The sequence below is a fragment of the Lepus europaeus genome, chromosome 2, assembly GCF_033115175.1.
Source record: "Lepus europaeus isolate LE1 chromosome 2, mLepTim1.pri, whole genome shotgun sequence".
Lineage (NCBI taxonomy): Eukaryota > Metazoa > Chordata > Mammalia > Lagomorpha > Leporidae > Lepus > Lepus europaeus.
The window spans coordinates 54294219-54319793 of record NC_084828.1 but is presented as its reverse complement, the minus strand read 5'-3'; the positions used below and the strand labels follow the sequence as shown (position 1 = coordinate 54319793).

At 39.6% G+C, this 25575-nt stretch overlaps 2 protein-coding genes and 1 non-coding gene across 7 annotated transcripts in view; 2 read left to right on the top strand and 1 right to left on the bottom strand.

The window, feature by feature from the left end:
• The window catches only part of COL8A1 (collagen type VIII alpha 1 chain), a 603924-nt gene that overhangs the window by 339657 nt on the left and 238692 nt on the right, over window positions 1-25575 (bottom strand). The gene's annotated exons all lie outside the window — the stretch shown is intronic.
• The window catches only part of FILIP1L (filamin A interacting protein 1 like), a 52723-nt gene continuing 32854 nt past the window's right edge, over window positions 5707-25575 (top strand). Inside the window, exon 1 of the mRNA XM_062206801.1 lies at window positions 5707-5797. The gene's annotated coding sequence lies outside the window, so the exon portion shown is untranslated. The remainder of the gene's footprint in view (window positions 5798-25575) is intronic.
• On the top strand, window positions 12624-12694 carry TRNAD-GUC (transfer RNA aspartic acid (anticodon GUC)). Its single transcript has one exon. It is a non-coding gene; the product is annotated as a tRNA-Asp (tRNA).

Here is a 25575-nt window from a genome sequence, read left to right as displayed (position 1 = left end):
TTTATTTTCTCAGGCCTTTCAGTTCCTCTCAGTGAGTTTATATGATTAAAAGTGTAGTCTTGTGAATTGGTATATCTGAGTGCCTAATGATAAAATATATAAATTTGATTATTTAACCCATTTTACCCCTAGTTGGTTAACGACTCCAAAGACATTCTGAGCTATTCTAATTACTTCCAACTAACACTTTAAATTAGTAGGTCTATTTAACTCTGAAATCAAGTTCCGTATGGAAAAATTTGTCAGAGTAGTTACTTTAGAAAATGCACTACTTAAAAAACGTAAGAGTGGTACTGATTTTTTAACAGGGTTCCTTTAAAAAAAAAAAAAGGACTGCACAAAGCATTGAGAACAATCTGTACTGGCAAGGGACAGGGGAGATGACCTAATAGATCTTTTCCGTCTCTAATTTCTATGATTTGAGGGTTTTTTTACTCCTGCAGTAATACTTGTGAGTTCAACAATTTCTCAAAACTATTATTAGTTACCAAGGCAACACAAAGTGTTTGCAGGAATAAATAAGCAAATGGACTAGACCTAAATAACAGGCTTTTCCTGCTTCCCACTTAATTGGTGGCGTCATATTATCAACTCTGTACTCTCTCCAAGTCATTCTGCTCACCTATTGGCAAACTTGCTCATGAGAGTCTCATGGCCAACTCACAGCTTTCCATGTAAATCAAGACAAAGAGATTTCTGGTCAACAGAAGATTCCTTATTGAACACTGAACTCTTGCTTCACTTGGTGAAGAACAAAATCCATGGCATTGTTAGAGTATCCTATTCCCTATTATCACCACTGACACTGTTGCTGCAGTCATTCCAAGTTAGCTCTCGAGGGTGTAGAATCTGTTTTAGAATCAAAGTCAGCTGAAATATGACACATAGTAGGAGAGTTCTAGAAAACTCAAGGATTACAGAGCCCAGGGACGGGAGATGTAGGCTGCAGATAAGAGAGGGTCAGAGCCAGCGCTGTGGTGGAGCAGGTAAAGCTGCTGCCTGCAGTGCCAGCATCCCAAATGGGCACCAGTTTGAGTCCCAACTGCTCCACTCTGATCCAGTTCCCTGCTAAAGCACTTGGGAAAGCAGTGGAAGATGGCCCAAGTCCTTGGGCCTCCGCACCTACGCTGGAGACCTGGAAGAAGCTACTGGCTCCTGATAGGCCCAGCCCCAGTTGTTTCGGCCACTTGTGGAGTAAACCAGCAGATGGAAAACCTACCTCTCTCCTCTCCTCTCTCTCTCTGAACTCTGCCTTTCAAATAAATAAATAAATCTTAAAAAGAGAGAGAGAGAGAGAAGGTCTGTACATATATCCACGTTCACTGCAGTCTGTATGTATATCCAGGTTCAAACTGTTAAATGCTGGTTAAAGGCTCTAAGTCTAAGTGCTATGCTGGCCAAGGAAGTGACAGATGTGACATATTTTGTGTGGGCATCTGCGTTATCATGGCCAGGAAGGTGGCACCTGGGGAACAGCAAGAAAAATGAGAGGAAGAGGTTGGCTAGAAAAATTATCATCCCAAGCACGGTGAGGAGGTGCTTTCACTTGAGACTTCTTTGGTTCCATGTTGTAGTTGCCTACATGTGGTGTCCTTTAATCTGTGACCTAAGTTGTAGAGCAACAGAGCAGGAGGGACCAGCACCAGACCCATGGCAGAGTTACCCAGTGCTTAAGGACAAGATTCTTTGCAAGATAGCTGCTGGTAAAATTTTAGAAGGTACCATGGGGGCAGAAGACATTAGAACCAAAGGCTCTTGTTTCAGCCAGCACAACTGCAGCCCATGGAGCTGTCTCTCCCAGTGCAAGCCTGAGTCTGGACTCACTCTGTTTAGCTTCTCACACAGAACTAAGGCCATGATAAGATTTGCTGCTTTTCCTTGTATATTACACTGGTTATTGTGCCCCCAGCTTACCTATAGAGGAAATGTTCCATGACCTTTCGTGGATGCCTGAACCTAAGGACAGTGCCAAACCCTGAATGTACGGTATTTTTCCCTTATATACATAACTATAACAGAGTTAAATTTTAAATTAGTCATAGTAAGAATTCAACAATAACTAATAATAGATTAATTATAACAAAATACTATAGCAAAATTTATTTAAAACTTATTAACTACTTATTTCTGGAATTCTCCATTTAACATTCTCTGAAATCACAGATGAGGGAGGAACAGTGATTAGTGTTTGCACATATACTATCTCATAAAGGCAAAGGAGCAAATGTGTCACATTCAAATGAGCTTGCAGCAGAGCTTGTAGGGGGCAGAGCACACCATTCTTTCACCAATAGAAGAAACAGCAATGAAAATGTGGACAGCTAAAGGAAGGTTCAGTTAATTACAGCTTTCATGGCACTTATTTGGATGACTGAAAGGAGAAACAAAGGCATGGAGAGAGAACATGAAAGATAATAAGAGCAGTCATTTCACAAAGAGGAACTGGTTTGATATGCTTAGCAGCACACTGAATTTTAAACATTAAATAATGATGACATCATCACGTCAGTAGTGAGTGATTTTATTAAAAACATTTTTTGCTGTGGTTGTAATAACCTCCTCACATTAGCTTGAACCATGGGAAATCACTGATATTCAGCAGTTATTGGTTATATAAAAATTAACTTCATCCAGCTAAATCTAGTTGATCTCTCCTGGTATCCTGTCACCCAAAGACTCATCTCCCACATAAGAAAGTAGTTAGCTAGCCCTGAAGAAAAAGTCCTTTGTAGCATTTCTAAATAGCAGTTTAAAGCCACTGCTGATTTGGATCATAAATTCAGATTACTAACTGCAGAAAGGACCTTATTTGTAAGTAAGCTTATTTGTATAAAATTCCTGATTATAAAATGAAAAGAGAGTCATACAGTAATTGGATAGAACTAGGCCAGGAAGTCAAATTTTCTCAGCCAATTTCGAGGCACAGTGATCATAACTCTGGTCATAGTAAATCTATGTCAGAAACCAAGAGAACAAAAATTACATCACAAAGAGAATTCTGGTAGGAAAAGGGAGGGAAATGAAACATGATTCATTAATTCACATGGCCAGTGGACCACAGTGCCAATGTCTGGCTGGAGCTTCTAATACACAGCTCAGGGGTCTGTCAGTTAGATAAAGGCTTTATTTTGCTCCAAACCCTTGACTTTCATCTGTTGGAAAACTGTCAAATATTCTAATTTTATAAGAACAAGACATATCACTGCCACCTTCCAGAAAACTGGCTTAGTACATACATAAATCTAAAATGTCTCTAATGTGAATGAAAGCCCCTAGTGATTATTCAGTGCAAAATCAGGGTGATTCTGCCATGTGGCCTATGAAGAGAACTGGAAAATAAAGATACACATTTCTCAATTAAATCAGAATACTCCCTTAACACCACCACCTCTGAGAGAATCTGAACAAATCAATAAAAGATAAGGTAAAGGCCGTATACAACACTGGTTTAAATCTTTGCATTATTACTTCACTAGCTGTGCAACCCTGGCCAAGCTACTTCTTCCAAATAGGATTTTTCATCTGAAAAATATGGATGATACCACCTCAAAATATGAAGATTAAATGATGCATGTAGAGCACTAAGCCCAGTGACTGGCATGAGCTGAAAGCTCAGTAAACGAACGTTATTATTGGTTACTGAAGAGATTGGTCACATATCATGGCCCAGTTGGAAGGCTGAGTCATATCCAGGTGGCAGACCACTGTTACTTCAGGGAGTAACAGCACTAAGAGAGGCGGCCAAGGAGTAGGGGGTCTTAGTCCTTTTTTTTTCTCTTGCTTCAAGCTCCTTAGACAATTTTTCTCTCTACTCAAGTTCTTTAACTTTCAGAATCGAGCTAAAGAAAGGAGGAAATAAAACTAACATATTTAAAAGAGGAACAAACATATTTCAAGGGGAACTGGGAAGTTAAAAGATTGGAAATAAATGCAAAGCGTTGAGTACAAAAACATGAGAAAAAAACTAAATGGTACTGTTAAATGTTAGGACATTTCTTTGCCCATCAAAGTGAAAATGGCAAAACAAACTACAAAAATGCTAGCTTTGGAGTAAAGGGACATTTTGCTATCAGTCTGGGGCTGAGATCCAGGTGTTCATGATTCATGCAAACTTCCTAACAGTGATTTCATCTCATTTTTAATTTTTACAAGTCTCAATAGGATGTTTAATAAGTACACGCAAGTATGTGAAACAAAAAAGATTACAATGTACTTCATAAATTTTCACAGTGAAAGTAACATATCATCTACAATGCTAACATAAAAGTATAAGGCCAATATTACAGGGTAAGTTCCACTTACGGATATGGTCATTTACTTCTTTTAAAACAGTATAGAGGAAAACAGGAGTGGGTTTAATATAGGCTTCTCATTTGTCAAGTGATCTGGTCATAGTATAGTGGCCCAGAAGAACTGATAACTAAGCCCCCAGTTTCAAAAAGGGGATACACATTTCTTTGTGTGTTCTGCATCTTTATTCCACACCATTTGCACAACTATACAACACTGCAACCATCTCTTTCTTTCTCCACCCCACACTAAGAAAAGCAGCAGACTATTTTAATTTCTTTTTTGACAAAACATATGGAAAAAATAATGCTATAGACATATGCACATCATAATAGGAAGCAACCCTATTTTAATGTAATTTAAAAGGGGGGTTTAAAAACTGAAGCTACTAAAAGTGCTCATCTGAAGCTGGCAAATAATACTTCCACGTCCCTAATTTATCTAGCAGACTCATATAGTTGGGCTAAGACTTTAAAGATTACTTTTCTTACTGATGTTCAAGATAATTAGGAGGTTAATTCTTAGGATTCAGACCAAGTTAATCTGCCCCATACCAGAGGATAATAGACTTAATTCAATCATACTTTTTTTCTCCTCATGTCTTGTATTTTGTTTGATGGTAGAAGAGAGTAAATAGATTAAAATTAGTTCTGAAGTTCTATTTTTATATTTTGCCTTGAAAGTACAGAACAAAACATTTAATTTCTTTAAAAATACTTCCCCTGCCAAATAATCTGGTTAGTTTTAACCGCTTTCATTAAAACACAGGCATGCAGAAATGGGGAGCGAGGAGGTTCTTTGAGTAAAAACACTGAAAAAATAAGATTTCATCTGGCCTTCCCATCATCACTTGAAGAATTGTTTGGTAGTTACATCATCAGGAAATAAAATACTATCCTCTGAGGACCCCTACTCTTTACAAAGAGGAAAGAGAAGGTTTGAAGTCTAAATCACCCCCCAGAGATGACCAAAAAAAAAAAACGACCTCTCATTTCCCTCTCCCGCCTCCCCCCAGCAACCAAATACAAATGTAACAAAAATGTATTTACAGAAGTTTACATATGAGTAACAGGATATGTATTTATTTAACAACCCGAAGCAGTAACAGAATCGTTAGAGATCCAGAGAAAAAAGTTACTATCGGAGCCACCATGACCCCAAAGTCTTGCTTAACCCTGCAGGAGGGCGCTAGCGTCCCTGGGCTACAGCCCATTCCCTGCCTAGGGAGCTGGGGACAGACTGTCGCTTCACATCGCACGGAAGGCACTGGGAGCGGGGCGCTGAGCTGCGCACTGCCGCCACCGCCGAGGGTCTGGCTGTCACCGGCGCCCCCGCCGCCTGCGCCGCACACGCGGAGCGCCTTATAAGGCAGCGCAGTGACGTAACGTCCATAGGCCGGGCGCGCTCGGCGCCCCGCTCGCATTGTTCGGGCGACTCCTGGAGCGCACACAGCTCGCTCCCAGAGCAGCGCGGCGCGGCGACAGCGGCCCCGGCGCAGGCAGCTCAGGTAAGCCCGGGAGAGCCGCTGCGCTCCGCCAAGGGGCATTGCCGTCACAGCCAGGGAGAGTGTCCGCAGGTCGTTTATAAAGTTGCCTCAGCATCACGAATTGCAGACAGGTTTCGCACAGCCCATCCAATTGAGTCTAGGTTCAAGACCTTTTCCAGCTCACACAAAACTTGAAAGTAAAAGTTTTCTCTGGCGGGGAAGACAGCTTTGGGATTTAATTTTTGGGAGGTGAGGGCTGTGTAGTACACGGGCTTTCCAAGTGAGCTGCACACCGAGTCCTGCCTGTACGAAGCAATCTTTGGAAAAAGGGTGGGGAAATTACCCAGCAGGGGAACAGCTCTCCTTCCTGATCCTACCTCTCCTCGGGACTTCAGCTTAGTTCTTACAAGAGCAGAGTGCGAAACACTGCCACAGCATAGGTCATTCTTAGTGCTGGTTTTTGTTTTTCCGTCCCATAAATCTTAATATAAAAGATTCTGAAAACACTGTTCTGAATACAGTTATGACCTTAGGATAAGTTTAACCAAACAAATCTTTTTAAGCTTCAAAAAAAAAAATCTTAAAAATGCTACTCTCTTAAAAGCAGATGTCAATCTGTACAGGGGAGTAACTCATAATTTTGAGTTCTAACTTTCTACTTTAACTGCATGCAGGGGATAAATGACAAGTCACACTTAAAGCTGTCCTCTGTTTTGGATAATAATGCTTTATGTACAATACAGTAATTTAGAAGTGAAGCCTAAGAAATACTTTAATAAAATTATCAGTGGCATTTTGAACCATAATTAGATACATCTAAACCCTTCACAGGCTGTTGCTGTAAATGAACTCTTACAGTATATCTGTACACTTGGCAGATATTTAAAACCTACATAATATTTTACTTTACTTTTCAAAATAAAAAGAAATATAGGAATTAAAAAAAACTAAAACATGCTATGTCAAGTTTAGAACACTGGAATCAGAGATGAAAAAAACGCTTTCTCATTCAAACTTTATGTGGTCTGAACATATACTTTAAAACAAAATAAGAGCTGTGACAGAATTACTTCCCTTAATTCATACACTGTCATTTACATTGATTTGCTCTAAAAGACTGAAATGTGCTTAATATTGCTGGCACTGGAAAAACCATGTAAGATAACAGTTTGGATATGTAGAAAAAATTAATAGTACTATAACCATCTGAATCATGTGTGTGTTACAAATTCATTTAATTTACATTTCTCAGTGAGAGTTTAAAAAAGTCAGATATGAGATTTATCATTTGAAACACTGCAATTGAAAAAAATGTGCTCAAAATTTGTAATGTATCTATGTATTTTAAGTAATTCCACAGCTGAGTTTTCAAAAATATTTGACAATGGTGCCTACCTCTTTGTTTCATAGGAGTTTTTTTGTTTTGTTTTTGCATATTTTATTTGGAACAATACAGGACTTTGGTTTTTATATTACAAAAGAAAAATTATGTATTTGTTGGACTGAGGATAGGCTACCCAAACTGCACGTTAGTACTGAGAAATAGGATTTCCCCAAAACAATTATTTCAAACCTAGGGAAGCCTACCATAATGAAAAGAGAGAGGCCAACACCCAGGTCACTGTGGACAAGTATGGAATATGCAATAGAAGAGCTGTTTATTTAATACAGGCTGTAATTGGAACTGAAAAATTCCTCTTTGGGACAAAGGTATTTTGCTCTTTTGAATCTAACAGAGGAAGAGAGAAATAGAAACCATCAATTATTGTTTCAACTATACCCAAAGTACCATCTGCACCATAAACTTTAGCTCAACTGTTGAAAATCATAACCTCTATTAAAGCTCTTAACAGCTATGTCTGCAAGAGTGTGTCTTTTATTTTTTTTAAAGCAGGCAAGCATCAATTTTTAAAATTTTTATGTTACACAATTTTATAATTATACTTTTTTCCATTATTAACTTTAAAGCCTGGTTCAAAAAATGATCACATGGTAAGAGCTCTTTTAAAACTGAAAGTTAAACAAGATTATCCTGAGTACATTATCTGACAGTGGGCTCTCTCAGTGAGCATTTCTTAGTATGATGGAAAAAAAATGCTTATCATAGAAAGCACATTAATTCTTACATTTCCAAACAAAGCACACAGATAGTTTTATGCTTAGTAAGTTCATTTGCTCCTTTTTGGTGATTAGCCTTAACTGTTGTTCAGCATGGGTGTATCTGAATGTTATTTTCCTAATGCTGTGATGAAGTCTACAGTGAGAGCACAGATCAAGCTTTGACTCTAGTCTTCTTGCAGCTCATTAATTTACCTTTTCAAAAGCTGTGAATTTTGTTTTAGGGTTCTCTGTTGCTCCTTCCCTTCCTAAAAGTACATCTGACAATAAATGAATTTTAAAAATAAAAATGGAGAAGGAAGAATAAAAATTCCAATAATACTTTTAAGTTTATGTGCTGTTCATATCATGTGCTTCAGGGCAGAGTGAATATTTTACAAGATGAATTAAAAAAATACAGACCCTCTTATTTAAAAGGAAAAGGGGGCAGCAAGAAGAGAACTTTTATAAAAGACTGGATATTGTGGAGTAATAATCAGAGGATGGAAAGCAGTGAGTTTCAACCTACTTCAGAAACCGAAATGCCCTGTTATTCACATAGCACCCTAATACACCCTACCTCTTTTTTGGGGCATATCATTAATTTTAAATTATTTTGAGAGTTTATTTAATTTGTACTTGACTGTGAATTTAGCTTCAATTTAATCTGATTGTTTTATTTCTGTAAATTATGCTTAAATAAGGGTTTATGGATTTAAGCATGAAGAGACACTGCATATGTAGCCAGCATTTTAAACTTTCAAAACAGTATATCAATGACTGCTGCTGCCATCCCTATAGCCTGAGCCTGAGCCTGAGCCTCCTACTCAATTGCTTATGCTTCATGTGTGCTACAAGGACTTTTAGAACCTCCTCTGGTCATTTTCTACTTTGAAGTGAAATGGAACATCTGTGTCTTGAATCCCTAATTCTCTGTGGATCATCAACACTGTTATAAGCCTATCCATAGCCTTCTTATTATTTAAGAAAAACAGAGTTGAGATCCTCTCTTCTTGACCTCTATCTGCCCTAACATTGCCTCTGGCTGGGAAAGCTGGGCAAACAAAGATGGGAAGGTTGGCCAAGGAAAGTCCCTTGGTTCTTTTTCAGATATGAGAGAAACACTCCCTCTTCAAGCTTGTTCTCTCAGATGCTCTAGCAGATTAAGCTAGGACAGCAGCAGTTTGAATTCTGAGCTGAAGAACAGGGAAGTTCACCTTGGCAGGGTTCCTTCTCCAAACTGACCGAACTTACACTCTTATTCTCTACTGGCTCCCAAATCTATTAACTTTTAAAGATACAATTATTATTTTTCAACAAGAAGTTTGAGGAATGGTGTGTTTGTTGAGGGTAGTAGTAAGGGATGGCAAAGAACAGACAGGTAAGTGTATCACTGGAATAGATTGGGGTATAAATAGACATATAAAACCTTGTTTCTGTTTATGATAACTACTGATTTTAGTCTAAATGACAACTGTAATCAGAAAAAAAAAAACACATATTACACCAGAATAGCACATATTCAACTTTACAGATATGAGTTTGAGACATACCTTGGTAAGTTTTACTATAGTGGACAATGGGATGTCCCAGGCCCCAGAGAGTATGTATGTACAAACAAGGGTATGGAATTAAAAGTCAAGTCTATTCTCATATGAAAAATTCCAAAATCAGTGCACATATGAGTCTTCCAAAAGTTCATAGAAAATGTGTATTATGAAAAAACCATGCATGGATTAAAAATTTTTGTTTGCAAAGTAAAGACTTAACTCCAGTTTTTTCAAGAACTTTTTCAAGTGTACACACATACACACATATGCATACACACACGACATGGAATTTCCACAGAACTTTCAAGCTGAAAGAGGCTGTGGAAGTCATCTGATCCCAATGCCTCACTTTACAGAAGAACTAATTAATGTTTGTGCTATAACTTTCCCTGAAAACACAAGGCAAGAGACACTGAAAGCTACTCAGAGGGGGGTCCGGGACCCCCTGCATCCTTGGGCTGCATCACTCTATTGGTTTTCCCTTTAATTAATAATAGGAAGAAAGGAGAACTGTAGCCCCCGAAGAAGCCTTGATACTGTAGGTAATAATTTAGATATGAAGCCCATTTAAAAAAAAAAAAGTAGAAAGGTTCAAAGTTCTTGTTAGTATAAGCGGGGAGAAGGCAAGAGGAAAGGGGCAGGTGAAAATCAATACAGTTCAATCAGGCTGCAACTATGAAAAGGGAACTAATGGGAGGACAAGGAAAACATAAATGTACTTAAAAGTCCTCTGCATGGCAAGCCCACTATCTCCTTGAAAGGTAAGAGGTGCCCTAGAAAAAGTTTGTGCTCTGTGACCAAAGCTGTTTAGGTCTGAATTACTGACTTGAAAAACTGCACTGCCTAGACCTTCCCAGCTGTTAGGCTACCTTTCAAAACTCAAAGTGACTCAATGCCTTCAAAACAACCTCCCTGAAAAAAATGCAGAAGTCACCTTGCTGTCAGATTGTAAACCCCTGGTGATATCTTGCTTTGTTTTCCTTCACACCACTGATTGCAAGGACATGACATTAAATTACACATTAACTACTTGTTTTTTGTCTATCCACTGGATTATAAACTCTTTCAGGATCCATTTTGCACCAGCTTTATCCATAATACTTAGGAAAGTACTCAATTAGTAGGTGTGTCACTGGGACAATAAGGATGTTGGATAAAACTGGAAAAAAAAAATCAGTTACAACCTAGAAGCTTCTTATTTGGTAAGAAAAATGTTTCTGGATACAATGGCCTAGGGAAGGTCCCTCCTTCTGCACTTTGTTCAGGGTCCGGAACTCAAATCTTGGCCACTACTTGAAATAACCACATAGAACTGATTTACAAGCACAAAACAAAATTAGGCTCAGATTAAGGCCAGACAGTGAAATCTGCTTTGTCCTGTACAGCAAGTATCATGTAGGCAAACTAAGTCAGATGTTTCTTTGCTGTCTGCCCACCTTCATCCACTCAAACTCCCTCTTCAAAATAATGAGATTGAAGGTGGTGAAAGAGTACCAGGTGAATCGCTCTGGGGCACGGAATGGACTCCAAGCAAAATAGGGAAGATTACAGTGTTTCGTCCTTAATGAAGGGTAGATTCCTATAAATTTCTCTAATCTCTATGCCTTACCTGATGGCCTGGAAGGTACCTGAAGTTGAAGGAGCTTCCCTTTGCAATTAATAAATACCAGCAGATTGCCTTTTCTCAAGCGTGCACTTTAACTTCAGAGTTTCTGTGGGTAGTCAATGCATTTGCCAAATTTTTCAGAAAAGAAGTGAAATTTTCATAATTTCAAGGTTAGAGAGCTCCAGTGCCAACCTGTGAAGCCAGCCTTGGGCTTGTAATTGTGTTCAACAGCAGTAAACATTTACTGGTGTCTACCAGGCACTGAGCTAGGCACAAGAGAGGGCAAAAGGTCCAATGACTAAGCCCACCACACACGGCACCATGTCACTAACCCAGCTGTACCTACTAGCACTGACCAGCAGCGCTGCACTAAGGAGGACTAAGATCACCAGCAGCTGTTACGAAATGGTTTCAATCATAGTATCACCCCTGCTCTTTTTAATGGAATGATAAAGTAGATAAGAGGTCAGCTGCACCTAAAGATGAAGATAAACACTGTGGGAGTGTTTTTAAAAAGCTAAAATGCTACAGTCAACTGCCAGAATCCCTTACTATTGAACTAAATTGATGTGGATAAATAGTGTTGTCTCAATGGTCAGACTACAGAGTAAATATGGGTCAATAAATCTGAGTTCTACACTTCTTGGCTCATCCATCCATTCATTATGTGAGCCTCCTGCACTCCAGGTTTCCACAAACTTGAAAAAGGCTTTGTGGCACAGAGGGTTAAGCTCCTGCTTGGGATGCCCACATCATGTATGGTTCAAGTCCTGGCTACTCTGCTTCTGATCCAGTTCCCTGCTGAAGGAGGGGAAGCAGCAGATGATGGCTCAAGTACCAGGATCCCTTGCCACCCTTGTGGGAGACCTGGATGGAGTTCCTGGCTCCTGGCTTCAGACCAGCCCAGCTCTTGTCTATTGAAGGCATGTGGAGAATTAACTAGTAGATGGAAGATTTCTCTGTCTCCGTTCATCTGGCTTCCAAATACATACATAAATCTTAAAAAAAAAAAAAAAAAAGGTGGTGGTGGTGGGAAACAGTGTCACCCATCCTAAATAACTCTCCATACTAGGTAAGGATTTAACAGTAGGCAATAACCACTGAGGGGAACTCTGATCAAACAGAGCAAACTATTAAAAAATGTTTTTTAACAAAAACAAGCTACTGATTGTACTATTACAGAGACAAGTCAGCTAAAGAAAATGGAGGTAATATGAAGAAAAGAATCCACATGTAAGACCAGGAAAGATTAACATAACTGCAGTACTTGAGCCTGTGAGAACTCTAAATCATTGGATTAGAGCAGCTTCAAAGTGAGGTCAGCCCTCCAAAACAGGCCATTCTGACAGAAGCAAATCTGCCAAATTTATTGTGTCTCATGGCCCACCAGTCCTGGGAACAAAAGTTTAAAGGTGAACAAAGTTTTCTCTCTCTCTCTCTCTCTCTCTCTCTCTCTTTTTTTTTTTTTTTCTAAATGAACCAAAACAAAAGCAAATATTTGAGCAGAGATCATAAGAGGAATGTAAAACATTTATCACATTTTGGGTTGACAAGACTTAAGTGGTTTTGTTAACTTTAAAGAAAAGGAAACGGTGCATGGGTGGTTCAGTGGTAGAATTCTCGCCTGTCACGCGGGAGGCCTGGGTTCCTTTCCCCGCCCATGCAGCTCCTGCTCCTCAAGCCGGCGCCGCGGCTCAGTAGGCTAATCCTCCGCCTTGTGGCGCCGGCACACCAGGTTCTAGTCCCAGTCGGGGCACCGGATTCTGTCCCGGTTGCCCCTCTTCTAGGCCAGCTCTCTGCTGTGGCCAGGGAGTGCAGTGGAGGATGGCCCAAGTTCTTGGGCCCTGCACCCCATGGGAGACCAGGAGAAGCACCTGGCTCCTGCCATCGGATCAGCGCGGTGCACCAGCCGCAGCGTGCCTACCGCAGGGTGAACCAACGGCAAAAAGGAAGACCTTTCTCTCTGTCTCCCTCTACTGTCCACTCTGCCTGTCAAAAAAAAAAAAAGAAAAGAAAAGGAGTACATGGGAGGCTGTGGAAGTACCTTTGTCTTAGCTTGTTTGTTAATTGGGGATGGCATAAAGGGTAAATCACTCTGTAGAGTTTGGTGAAGATGAATCTATGCTGCTAAAGGAAAAATTATATACTTTTTATCAAAATAAACACTCATTATTAAAAGAAATACATTGTGTTTGAGGTTGCACGTTATCCTTAAGGCATTCATAACTGACTATATGTAGACCTGCCAAATAATGGAAAGAACAACTTGGGTCAAATGATTTGGGGTTCCACTCATCTCCCCCAGAACTATGTCCCATAAGATTCTTCTTAAAGTCCTGTAAAATTCATTAGACTAAGCAAAGCTGTAAACAATCACAGGCATTAAGACTCTCTTGCTAATTTCTCCCATCTGGATTTCATGTAAATGTGTCTCACACAGAATGATTCACTGCACTGCATAGTTCTCCCTTCTCAGAAGTGACAAGACTAAAACTCTACTGATCTTATTCTGATGTAATAACAAGAGTGAGTCAGCTCTGAGAAAGGCTGACAGTCTGGTCGTCAGTTCTATCTGAAGTTCAAACCCATGTAGGGGATTAAAAGGCTATCTTTCCTTGAAAGAGCTTAGTTGGTTTAAGAGCAAGATAAATACACCAAGTTATAAAGTAGTACAAAACAATATAGAACCTCTGTCATAAAACTGTAAGGACTTGGGAACTCAGCAAAGGGAAATCAGTCAGGGCTAGACAAGTTATAGATCATTCAAGAAAAGGATGGGAATTGGAATATAAGTGGGGGCTGCAGCAGCTACTCAACAGGGCACTCTAAAAAGGATGGCAGATTTATTTCTTGGAAACCTACTATGAAAAAAGAGCCTGAGGTAAAAAGAGAAAATACAATTGAACCAGGATCAAGAACAGCCCCACTCTGAGTGTTAAATCCATTATTTGGCCTTCAGAACTTCTTGGACTTTGGAAGGAAGAAAGACATCTAATTGATTTCAGTTCTTAAAGGTTGAATGTGATAATAAAGCAGTTTGCAGGGTGCCAGGCCTCAAGCAGCTACTCTATGAAGAGTACCCAGTGCTTGCTAGTTATGCCAGGCTCCCCAAAATGATACCACTTTATCTGGTATTACAGGATTGTGCCAGGCTGAGGTGTACCAGGGGTTGCTCCAATGCCAACAAAGTGCTTGCAGGATGCAACCCTGAAGAGCTCATGTTCTTTAGCACCCGTCATAGTAAGCTTGTTAGAGAAAAGACATGTCTCTAGTGACTATTGTCAGCCACTCTGAAAAAAGAGGTTATCCTTTATCCTGATTCCCCTGCTTGAAAGTCATCCATCTTCTGCAAAACTCACACACCCATTCCTAAAGATGCCATCATCACCTAAAGAAACATGTTACGGAGGGGCTGGGTTGTGGTGCAGCAGCATGGGTTTGAGACCTGGATGCTTCACTTCTGATCTAGCTCCCTGCTAATGCACCTGAAAAAGCAGTGGAAGATGGCCTCTGCACCCACATGGGAGACCCAGAAGAAGTTCCTGAATCCTGGCTCTGGTCTGGCCCAGTGCTGGCCGTTGTAGCCATTGGGAATAAACTGGTGAATGGAAGGTCACTCCCTTTCTGTCTCTCTCCAACTCTGCCTTTCAAATAATGAAAACAAATAAAAAAGAAAAAGAAAGAGAGAGAGAGAGAGAGAGAGAGAGAGAGAGAGAGAAAAGGAAGGAAGGAAGGAAAGAGAGAGAGAGAAAGAAAGAAAGAAAGAAAGAAAGAAAGAAAGAAAGAAAGAAAGAAAGAAAGAAAGAAAGAAAAAGGAAGGAAGGAAGGAAGGAAGGAAGACGGACGGATGGGAGGGAGGGAGGGAGGGGAAAAAGAAAAAAAAGAAAAAGAGAAAGAGAAAAAGAAAAGAAAAAGAGGCATGTTATGGAGTGAAGGACCTAGACAGCAGGTGAATGCAAAATCCTTAAAAGCTCTACTTGGAATCTCCATGTTTTACCTTGAAAGTTCTATGCCTCAATGGCACAATCATTAAAAGATAAATCTTAGCAACTTGGGCTAAACAGTCTAGAACAGATTCTAGACATACACAAAAAATAAGAATCCCCTTTTAGAAGGTAAAAATTTAAATACATCTCCTCTAGGTGTTAATTTCTCAGTTTAATTGTACTTTCAATTTAGCATAACATTTTAAGTGTTGGGACACTAAGATTTACTTCTTTACTTTTACCATGTACTTATATCCTTGAATGATGATGAATACTTACCATATAAAGAACCAAAAATAAATCTGAATCTCATGGAATGCCAATCAAGGTTTTCCATATAGTCACGAACCAATATGATTTAAGAAGCCATAAAATCTCTTGACATATGAATTTGTGAACAGTGTCACACAGGAAAGAAGGGAGGAAATGACTGTAAAGGTTGTCGGGGAGTAGTTGAGGTACTGAGATTTGAGGATTATCAAAGGTTTTGTAACCTTTGGGATGAAATGGTATTGCTAACCCCATGTAGCAGATGAGGAGACAGATATTTGAGGCAAGGTCAGATAATAAGTCATTAGCAGATTGTGGTCCAATATTTCCCACCTACTGGACACATGGCTTTCCTGAATGTGGCTTTTCAATTGTTTAAGAACTGTGGTTTTGCTTTTTTGTGTTTAGCTGTGAATGAGTAAACTTTAAAAGTGAAGATAGGGAAGTCAGTGCTTTAATCAAAAACATTTTATTCAACTACTAAAATGTTTAATAGTTTGCTCTTAAATTGACATCACAAGGTAAAACATGGCTAGGGCATAAAATGAATTGATACTCAAATAGTACATATGAGGCACACTGTAACTTTTTAAAAAACTGTGCCATTAATAGCACATTTCTCACAGAGATAAATATAATTAAATAGGTGAAGTGGAATATAAATAAAGTCTCTATTCTGTCTTCTAGCAGATCTGTTGCTGACCACTACAGTATCTTGAGGGAATTGCCTCCTCACCTCTCAATCTTAATATTATGTAGAACATATTCATCTTAAAAGAATCCAACTTACAGAAGAGAATGTGGGGTCAAAATTTTATGTTTATGCATTCTGTCTTCTGAGTGCTCACAAGTGACAGAAAAGGAAAACATAGCCCCAGTGCTTTCTGGACTATCAGTGAAAGGAAAATTAAACAAGGCTCCAATGTCCAGAATAATTTTTACAATGCATGCAAAAGAACATGCAAAATACAGGCCACAAGAAATATGTTCATATGTTCCTAAAGACTCTAGAGTAAAACTTCCACCTGTCCATAATTATAAGGAAAAGATAGTCCCAGTGCTTTCTGGACTATCAGGGAAAGGAAAATTAAACAAGGCTCCGATGTCCAAAATAATTTTAATTTTTACAATGCACATAAAATAACATGTAAAACACAGGCCACAAGAAACATGTTCATATGCTCCAAAAGGCTCTAGAGTAAAACTTCTACCTGTCCATAATTAAGCTTTACCTATGGCCCAAACCTGAGCTCTTCAAAGATCATGAAGAGGCAAACTAATCATCTTCATTGTGGTTCATGGTCTAATTGCTTGCTCAGCAGAAGTTAGGCCAAACCTCAACCTTCATTCCTCCAACTGCCCAAGCCTCTAAATACTGTTAAATGTATTCCATTTTCCTATTTTCCCTTATTCCTAGTTTTCTGTTTAACTACAGCTAAAATGTTAGACATAACATATATACACAAATGCCAAGTCCTCTGTAAGGATCAAAATATTTCACTTTTTATATTCTTTGGGCTCTGTCTACTCTGTTTCTATGTTCATATGACTTCAGTAGTCACAGTAAAACATAAGTCTCTGTTGCAGTGGTTTCTAAGTTTCTGAAGCTTGATTTTTCCCACTAACAATCTAGGAAACGTTTGGTTTCCCAAGCATACCATGTTAGCCGCTGCCTCTGTGCAGGCAGCCAGACTACAAAGAGGTGAAAACCAGTGAACTCATTCACTCTGGCACATGGCTGGTTCCTGATTTGGCCTTTGATGTTAAATCTGCTGAATTAAACATCAATTAATTAATGTTAGCCAAATAAAAGAAGAAAGCCTTTTGAAAAAAATACTTTCAGAAATCAGGGCTTAAAAATTCTTTTTGGCTCAAATTAGATCTGGAAAGGATACACTCTTTGCAGTTGTTTTAAAAGGAGATAATATGGGCAGTGTAAGGCCTATTTAGACACCACGTGGAGTACCAGTTTGAGACCCAGCTACTTGGCTTCCAATCCAGCTTCTCATTAATGCATCCTAGAAAGCAGTAGTAATGGCTTTAATACTTAGGTTCTACCACACAAAGGAGAGACTTGCGCAGTTTGAGGCTCCTAGCTTTGGCCTGGCCCAGTCCTGGCTGTGGCAGCAGAGTGAACCCATGGATGGAAGACATTTGCTCTACCTTTCAAGTATGTGAAAATAAGCAAATAAATATTTAAAACAAGAAACCCACCAAATAAGTGTGAATAAAATGGAATTATACTAATCCTCAAAAATACCTATTTGCAATATCTGACTCAAAGCTCATGATCTGAGAAAAAAGGGACCTATGGAAACAGAAAACTTAAACAGCTGCAGCAATATGCTTTTGCAAAAATTTCCATTTCTGCTTCTTTAATCCACTAAGATACAAAAAGAATAACTAAATATACATGGATTTTGAGCAGTAAAAGAAATATATATATAAATATTCCTAATAAAATACATACAAACACATTTCTAAGAGTATATAATATTATGCCCTTTAAGTCTGACTGAGAAAAGGCTGCCTGCTAAAAATATTTTCCAAGAACTTTAAGTTCCTTGAAATGTTCTACGGAAATGGTATTTATGACAAACCCACCCCCCCTGGGGAACGTGAGATGTTATTACTGGCAAAGTCACCATTTTTTAAGCCATCCAAAAATAATTATGAAATTTATGCCAAATGACTAAACTTGCTACATTATTACAGTGATTAAGAGAATATTTGCTAATGTCTCATGACCAAGGCTAAAAGTAGCTGTGACAAAACAGCAGCTTGCTAGTGTTGGTGATTTTCTGTCTTTGACAAGCAGCATATTACAATTTACAATTTACAAATTCCCTGAAGAGAATGGTGCATGTGGGCCCTTCAAAAAGGGCAAGGAAATAGAATTAGAAGTTTATTTTGGTAACAAAAAAATCTTAAAATCCATGCATAGTTTTTTCATTATATGCATTTTCCATGAGCTTTTTGAAGATCCCTCATATGCATGGATTTCAGAATTTTTGCCTCAAAAGAAACTTGCCTTTTAACTACATTTTCCACAAACTTCCTTGTAAAAGACAAGATGAGTGTATGTATGTATTTGTTGATAATGAGAAACAGAACTGAGTAAAAATCATATTGGCTTTTTTTTTTTTTTTTTTGACAGGCAGAGTGGACAGTGAGAGAGAGAGACAGAGAGAAAGGTCTTCCTTTTGCCGTTGGTTCACCCTCCAATGGCCGCCGCGGTAGCGCGCTGCGGCCGGCGCACCGCGCTGATCTGATGGCAGGAGCCAGGTGCTTCTCCTGGTCTCCCATGGGGTGCAGGGCCCAAGGGCTTGGGCCATCCTCCACTGCACTCCCTGGCCACAGCAGAGAGCTGGCCTGGAAGAGGGACAACCAGGACAGGATCGGTGCCCCGACCGGGACTAGAACCCGGTGTGCCGGCGCCGCAAGGCGGAGGATTAGCCTAGTGAGCCGCGGCGCCGGCCATATTGGCATTTTGGCTTTGCCAGTTTTAAGTAGGATCTTTGGCAAATTATTTAACTTCTAGGAGCCTAAGTTACAAAATGAAATCAGCAATACCTGCTTCCTATGAGAATTCCCTGGACTAACATAGCATATGACATATAATAGTTGCTCAACCAATGCTGTTATTCCCAAACTATAGAAGGGAGGGACTACTACATGTGTCTCATTTATAGTTATACACTTATTTCCTAACATTGTACCTAGTTCAAAAGCAGAGCAAGTATTTGTTCAAATATTTAGCAAGTGTTTATTGAATATCAATTAAATATCAGGGACTGTTCTCAAGCTGGAAATAATGCACTGAATAAAACAGACCAGTGACTGACCAATCATTGATTAAAATGTACATGTACACATATACACACACATGCCTTTACCTGCATGAAGACACAGACATTAATCAAAAGTAAATAAAATGTAGTGTACCAGATAGTGTTAGAAGAGATGAGGGAGAGTCTGGTGGCTCCCTGGGGAGACAGCCAGTACAAACACACAGAGGTCATTGTGTTTGAGGGACAGCAAGGAAGCTGGTGTGGCTGGAGAAGAGGGAGCACAGGGGAGAGTTGTAGAGGGGTCACAGAGCCAAGAAGGAGGGCACACAGAGTGCAGGGAAAAACAAGTGAACACCAGAAACAAGGGATGTGAGAAAGAGGAAATTCTTTTGAGGCTAACACAGTGTCTGGGTTTTCTAACTCTGTAAAGACAAAAGCTTTGCAGTCAGTATTATTATTATTTTTTGACAGGCAGAGTGTACAGTGAGAGAGAGACAGAGAGAAAGGTCTTCCTTTGCCGTTGGTTCACCCTCCAATGGCCGCCGCGGTAGGCGCACTGCGGCCGGTGCACGGCGCTGATCCGATGGCAGGAGCCAGGTGCCTATCCTGGTCTCCCATGGGGTGCAGGGCCCAAGGACTTGGGCCATCCTCCACTGCACTCCCTGGCCACAGCAGAGAGTTGGCCTGGAAGAGGGGCAGCCGGGACAGAACCGGCACCCCAACCGGGACTAGAACCCTGTGTGCCGGCGCCGCAAGGCGGAGGATTAGCCTAGTGAGTCGCGGCGCCGGCTTAGTGAATTTTTATTTTGATCTGGCTATTTGTACTCTTTGGTAAATTATGTAATTTCTCTAAATTATAGCTTTTTGATTCTCTATCTGTAAAATGGGAATGTAATATTTACCCAATAAGGTTGTTATAAAGATAAGTGAGATCAAGTGCACAGAGTAGACCTTCAATATACTGGTTTTTTTTTTTCTCTCTGTAAACCAATGCACACACTATGAATTTGAGTATTCTTGCCAGTCCCAGGGCTACCACAATGATAATCTCACTTAGGATTTTATTCTGTCTGGACCTCAGTTTCTCAACTAAGAAAATAATGCAGGTGCTATACACAGACATTGTAAAAACAGATATATAACAAAGGTGCTGCCAGTATTCAGATAATCTTACTATTATAATTTATCTTAGTAATAAAAAATTTCAAGATTGCAAAAGTATATGATTCCTGTACAAGTAATTTCACTTTAAAAATCTATAAATTTACGGGAAGGTATTTAGCCTAAGGGTTAAGATATCTATACTCTACATCAGAGTCCCTGGGTTCAGTACCCAACTCTTTGACTTTTGACTCCAGCTTCCTGCTAATGTAGACTCTGGGTGGCAGTAATGATGGCTCAAGTAATTGGGTTCTTGCCACTTATGCAGGAGACCTGGATGGAATGCTTTGGTCCAGCTCAGTCCCAGTCATTGCAGGCAATTGGGAAATGAACCAATCTTTATGCTTCTCAAATAAATAAAGTTTTAAAAATCTACAAATCAAAAATTTTTTAGCCATGAAGTTGTAAAGATTTAGTTACCATGTTGATTTTTATTTCCCTTTTTTAAAAAATTGATTGATTTGAAAGGCAGAGTTAAAGAGAGAGAAAGAGAAATATCGTCCATCTGCTGGTCCACTCCCCAAATGGCCACAATGGCCAGACTGGGCCAGGTTGAAGCCAGAAGTCAGGAGCCTTATGCAGGTCTTCCACATGGGTGCTATTTTCCCAAGTGCATTAGCAGGGAGCTGGACTGGAAGTAGAGCAGCCAGGACTTAAATCAACACCCACATGGGTTGCCAGTGCCACCGGCAGTGGCTTTATCCACCGTAACACAGTGCCCTGTTTCCCTCTTCTCTAGTTTAAGAGCATTGATCTAATGGAAAGGTCTCTAAGAACTGTTTAACTGAAAAAAATAAGGTGTTGAGAAATGTTTATAATAAGCTGTTTTATGTAAGAGAAAGAGTAAGAATCATTATTTGTACTTGCTTGTTTGCTCATAAAGCAACTCTAGAGAACATGTAAGAAACAGTGTTTACAGTGGGGAGATGAAGGATGAGGTGGGAGGAAGACTCTTCATTAATATACAAATTTTAAAATATAAATTACATATTTAGGATTACAAATCTAAAATCCAGCACTGGACTTCAGATTTCTTAAGGAGTTAAAAGAACCCAAATAAAATGCAAAGTTTAATTATACGGCAGTTTCTCAGGCAATTTAGATATCCTTCAATTTGTTGCTTTTGTATTTTCTTCTTTAGAGCTCAAAAAACATTATAAAATATCCTCAAAGACTATTGATGGCTTTGATTAAGGAAACTAAATCCAGCAATATTAAACACAGTAAAAGACTAAGAGTATCTGAACCCAGCAGACGAAGTGTATGTTCACACTCAAGAATGCAAATCAAGGGTAAAAGTTGAGCAGAATATAAGAAAGGCTCTGAGAAAGTCAGCTGTCAGCACCCATTCTGATATGCTGGCACTTCACTGGATATTGGGCATTCAAAGCATCATTCTCTTCCAGGAAGGGAGGAGAGCAGTGGAGTAGATCTGTGAACAAAAGAGAAATGGGAAATAGTGGCTGATCTTAAATACATTTGAGCAGCATATAATGAAGAGGAAATGTGAATGCCAGAGACAACACAAGGAGATCTAACTAAAGTCTCCCCCAAAATTAAACGGGCCCTAAAATAGTGATCCTCAACTAGATTTGATTTTATCTCCCAGGGAACATCATCCCTATCAGTAGTTGTTGGAATGGGGATATTGAGCCACTTCTGGCATTCAGTAATGGCCAAGGATGCTGCTAAAAATCCTACATGAATGAACAGGACAGCCCTACCAGGAGAATTATTCAATCCAAGATGGGAAACCTGAAATGACAATCACTATGGCTAACCATGAGCACAGTTGGAAAGACCCATGGACAGCCTGAAGGGAGATCACAGTAATCAGATTATGTGATAATGTCTTTCATTCTAGTATGCATTCTGAGCATGCATTCTGAGCATTCTTCCCTGGGATGATCCCTACTTCAGGATAGCCGTTGGAGCTAAAGTCTCTTCTATGTTGCCTCACCATCCTACTTTCTTTTTTTTTTAATATGGCAAGCATGTAGCACTTTTTTTTTTTTTTTTTTTTTTTGACAGGCAGAGTTAGACAGTGAGAGAATGAGAGAGAGAGAAAGGTCTTCGTTTTCCATTGGTTCACCCCCCAAATGGTTGCAAACAGCTGGTGCACTGCGCCAATCCAAAGCCAGGAGCCAGGTGCTTCCTCCTGGTCTCCCATGCGGGTGCAGGGCCCAAGAACTTGGGCCATCCTCCACTGCACTCCCAGGAGCTGGACTGGAAAAGGAGCAACCGGGACAGAATCCGGTGCCCCAACCAGGACTAGAACCCAGGGTGCCGGCTCCACATTAGCCAAGTGAGCTGCAGCGCCGGCTGCAAGTAGTACTTTTATTTATTATTGTTTTTATTTCTATATTTAATTGAAAAGAAAAATTGTATATTTATGGCCTATAATGTCTTAAAAATAAATTAGTATGTATTTCTCATTATCTTGCCTTTTTCTTTCTAATTTTCACTTATTAGAAAGTCAGATAGGTCCAAACAGAGAGCACTTCCACCCAAAGGTTCAATTGCCAAAGGCCTGCAGGATGGCAGGGGAGGTGGTGGGGCAGGCAGTGTTTGATAACAGTGCTGAAGCCAGAACTCAGTCAGGTCTGTCCCACATGAACCCAATTAACTGAGCCATCACTGCTGCCTCCCAGGTTCTGCATAAGCAGGAAGCTGGAGTCAGGAGCCAGAGCTGGGAATCAAGCCCATGTACTCAATTACTCTGATATGCAGCACAGGTGTCTTAATCTCTAGGTTAAATGCCTGGCCCCAACATGACACGTAGATATTTCTGTACACTGGGGAATTGTTCAATCAAGCCAATTAACATATTTATTATCTCACATAGCATTTTTTGGTGCTAAGAACTAAATAATCTACTCTTCTGTCACTTACCATCCCTACCTTTAATGACTACTGACATGTACCAGGCCAGGCAGTATGTTAAGAGTTTTTTATAGATTAGTTTTTATTTAATCTTCAGAACAACACTACTGTGAGGGAGGCTCTGGTGTTATCTACAGTTTACAGAGGAAAATGAGATTTATAGGTTAAACTGCTTGCTCAAGTCACACAAGATAAAAGTGAGGAAGCTAAATTCACCTCTAAAGGCTGAATTCTTTGAGTCTGGTCTCTTACCCTGTACCACCCTCCTCTCTCCTATTATTCCAGTGCCTTTTCCCCATTGGTCCTCAGGTGCTGATGAGGGAACATGCTCCCTGTCAGTCATGAACCTGTTCTCCTGTCACTCAGCTGCCTTCACTGTTTACTGCTATCTTCTATGAGGGAAGTAGGGACAACCACATTCTAAAGAAGGCTACCATGAGGCAAATGGACAAGATACAGAAGAATACAGATAAGAGACTAGAGAATCAACTGTAGAAAGGGGAAGGAGGAATGGAGAGACTGATAAACAATGAAAGTGTTAGGAACCTGAGGACAAACTGGAAAACACCATCACCATCCCCCACTCAAAGGTGACTCTGCATGACAGGTAGCAGGAGACATTATCAGAAATACAGGAACACACATCGGGTAACCCAAGACATTACATGCTGAGCACCTTTTGAAAGTTGCTCCTTAGAGGACAGGGCAGGCAAGGGAAGGCATCATTGCTGTATGGGGTAGGCCTAGATAGGCCCTGAAGAATCAGGGAGACATCCACCTGAAGCTTTTAGTCTGACAATGATGGCAATGACCTAAAATCTCAATTTGTTCAAATTAGGATAGTGTTGTTGTTATTTTGTTTTTGGCATAGCAGCAATCAAAATATAAAATCAGCAAAAAATAAAGAACTGTTATTTGAGGAATATTTTCTATATAATTAAGAACTTCAATTGAGGAATGGGTGAGAGAAAAATTTTAAAAATGATTAGCATCTCTAGCATAGTAGTGTATTCACTGTTACTGTTTTTAAAAAGCTCCTTCTTGATAGCTCTAATATATTTAAACAAGGCAAAAATTCATCTGCATAAAGGGCAAAAATCTATTTTAATATATTTTTTAATATTAAATATAAAAATTGGGGATGAGGTGTGGCACATTAATGGTATTAAATGAACCTTCACCATCTAAAGGTCCTCGCAAGAAGGCTCCCTAACTTACCAACAGCATAAAAGTGGATAAATATAATCCAGGCTCTAAGTATTTACTCTGGTATAGATTTACACATTCTGTCCTTATTGTCACTGCCCTGTTAGTTCCCATTTCCTTTCCCAAACCCAGCCTGAGCTCTTTTCAGGTCTCTACCTTTTAGATTAGGCTGTGCAGGCTATCTTTCCCAGCCCAGGACCCAGGAATACCTCCTTTGGTGTTAAGATGCAGCTAGTCTCCTTGTAGCTTCATTACACCAAGCTCTGTGCTTTGGGCACACAGAGTTGCATTTTCAAGTTCTGGAATCTCATCTTTTAGCAGTTTTTCTTTGTAGGAGCCCCTTTGTCTCAGTTAGCTTGTTCTTTGCTTTTAAAAGAGCAAGATTTGTCCCAATCCTGGACCCTCTGCTCAATTTGGAGATTCCATAAGCTCTTCTCAGAATCTAGTTTCTCTGCCAACAGCTCCCAAGCTCTTTATAATCAATAGACCATTTGATTATTTGCATCTATTATTCTAGTTCCCCTGACCTCTGGGGAGACAAACAAGATTGTTCAGATGACAAAGTCTTTATTCTCAGTGCCGCATTTTTATCACATATTCCTCTGACACCAAGCTAAAGATTCCTTCATCATTTCATGCCTTATTTTTGTTTCATCATAAAGGAGAATAGTAACCCAGCTAGTTGAAGCTAGATCCATTAATGATGTCTCTCAATGATCTCAATGATGTTGACAGGATCTTCAGTAACAAGGACATAAAGCAGACACAGATGTACACTCATATTCAGCTAGCAGATGCCAAAAAAAGTGTTACTGTTCTAGATCTTGCTGACCAAGTCAAATGAACTGAACATTACATTAGGGCTGTGGTATGCTGTAGCTATAATTTTTACAAAACCTTTGACTTGTGAGAAAAATAAAAGGAAGCAGCATATAAGGAATAAAAAAGACTGGTCATAGCTATTTTTATGAGTGCTTCTGAAAAGTCCCATTGAAAAAAGCAGGGTGCAGAATAAGAATGTAAATTATAGGCCTAATTACCATGAATCTATCTCAAATTAAGGAAGCTTTCCCATACATTCCATGCAATTAATCTACAAACTACTACAACTCCATGATTATTTAACTAGGAACATTAGTGCTATCAACACAATACAACTATTAAAATTACCATTAGACAAAAACTGCTAGAGTGGGAAAAAAATCATAACCAAACTACCAAAATTTAGCCATGAGAGGAGATACGAAAA